Genomic DNA, 2,263 nt, shown 5'->3' with positions numbered 1-2,263 from the left:
GCCAGCTGACACTTTTAAAGGACAGATGTTCTGAGAGATAACAACTGCCAACCTAGACTATTATACCCAGCTCTCTGTCATAATCAAAGAAAGGAAAACTTGCTATGATTGAGAACATGCATATCCTCTAAGCCAGCAGTTCTCAGCCTTCCTATTGCTGCGACCCTTTAATACAGTTCCTCATGCGGTGGTGACCCCTCCAAACATACGATTCTTGAATTGTAATGCAGCCAGGCATGGTGGCGCACACCTTTAATCTCAGCACTTGGGAAGCAGAGGCAGACAAATTTCTGAGTTCGAGGTCAGCCTGGTCTACAGAGTGAGTTCCAGGACAGCCAGGGCTATATAGAGAAACCCTGTCTTGAAGAAAAAAAAATAAATTAAAATGTAATAAAAAATTGTAAAAAAAAAAAAAAAAAAAAAAAAAAAAAGCAAAAGAAAAAACAAAAAACAAAACAAAAAAATTGTAATGCAAATATTTGATATGCAAAATATCTGATTTGTGACTGCTGTGAGGTCATTCGACCCTGAAGTGGTCTCAACCCAGAGGTTGAGAACATTTGCTAAGCCCACTCTACAGACAATACTTGGAAGAATTCTTTGGACTGAGGAAAGATAAACACAACCATGAGGCCACAGGTAAAAATAAACCATCCTTTAACGAGAGAGAAATGAGAAATGAGAAAACCGACACCACAAAATCAGCAAGCCTGGGAATAGGAAACAGCCATGGTTCTGGCAATCCAAATGGAACCTTCCAGAGCCTCAGAGCAGGAACAGCCCGGGGAGACAGCTGCGGAGAATGAGAAGCCCGGCTGCCACCCAGCCGAAAGGACCAGACCGCAAGAGGTCCAGCTGAGACCTTAAACAGGGATACTAGACCCACACTTGGAGGCCCGGAGCAGACCTCATCAACTGATGATCCCAGAGTCTGAGAGCCCTAAGCCTTGGGTCATCGCATCAGCTCCTTGAGCCGCTCATCTGACATTCATTGTTCCCAGAGTCTGAGGAATACTTGACCTCCTTAGCTTTAGGACTGAAAAAATGAAGACAGACCCTCCAACTGTGTTGATCTCAGTGCTGTGGTTGCTTCCTCAATTCACAGGGCACATAGGAGACAACACCCAGCTAGGACACTATCTCCCCAGGGATGGAGAGTGTGGTGGCTTGAATATGCTTGACCCACGGAAAGTGACACTATTAGGAGGTGTGTCCTTATTGGAGTGGGTGTGGCCTTGGAGGAAGTGAGTCACTGTGGGGGCGGGGCTTTGAGGTCCTGTGCTCAAGTTCTGCCCAGTGCAGAAGACACCTTCCTCCTGGCCGCCTGGGGAAGAGAGCCTCCTTCTAGTTGCCTTTGGTTCAAGATGTAGAACTCTCAGCTCCTTCTACACCACCATGCCTGCCTGGACACTGCCATGTTTCCTGCTTTGATGATAACGAACTGAACCTCGGAACCTGTAAGCCAGCACCAGTTGAAGATGTTGTCCTTTATAAGAGTTCCCTAGGTCATGATGTCTCTTCACCGCCATAAAAACCTTAAGGAAGACAGAGGGAGCCTGCCCACTCTCAGAAATTGAACTCAGTTTCTTAGATTTGACATACTGAACCATCCCAGCAGCCATCTCACAAGATGCTCTATTCCAGCAACCCCCTCCCTCTCCAATTTTTTTTTTAACGGTCTGAAGTTTTTATTCAGTGGGTCTCCATGTCTAGAAGAAGGTGTTGGGCCTCTTGGTGGTGAAGTGTGAATTGTGCTGGCGCCATAACACATGGTGGGGCAATGGGAATTTGATCTTAGAGTCGTGGAACAGCACTTGCCAGCTGCAATCTCTTCCACCTTCATGGTCTGGATGGAGTGTGTGGGGCGCCCATGTCGCGGTAGCACTGTGTGACCGCGCCAGCGGTGGTCAGGTCCTGATACCCTAGGTACGCGTTGTGTGTGCCACTGTGGGAGTCGTAGCGCAACCAGAAGCCAAAGTTCTTCACACACAGGGGTAACTTCTCAAACACCTGCCCGCAGTACACAATCTCCCCTGATGACTTATTCGTCTTCTTCAGCTGTGCCACAAAGTACCAGAAGTGGAACTTGGCCACCACATGGTTAGGTGCAAAGATTTGCATTCAGTACAGTGGCGGTGTTTGACATTTTGGGGTTGGCAAGCAGCATCCTGTCACTTTGTACTCCTGAAATGTGCCTTACCGCCATTCACAAAAGGCTCCTTCTCTATCTTGATGTTTCTTCCGTTCCTTTTTTTTTTTTTTT

At 47.1% G+C, this 2,263-nt stretch overlaps 1 pseudogene; it reads right to left on the bottom strand.

Annotated features, from left to right (window-relative positions):
• Positions 1-1,709: 1,709 nt before the first annotated feature.
• The window catches only part of LOC110339159, a 9,797-nt pseudogene continuing 9,243 nt past the window's right edge, over positions 1,710-2,263 (bottom strand).

Source organism: Mus pahari, chromosome 23, assembly GCF_900095145.1.
Source record: "Mus pahari chromosome 23, PAHARI_EIJ_v1.1, whole genome shotgun sequence".
Classification (NCBI taxonomy): Eukaryota; Metazoa; Chordata; class Mammalia; order Rodentia; family Muridae; genus Mus; species Mus pahari.
This window is presented reverse-complemented; position numbering and strand designations above follow the sequence as displayed.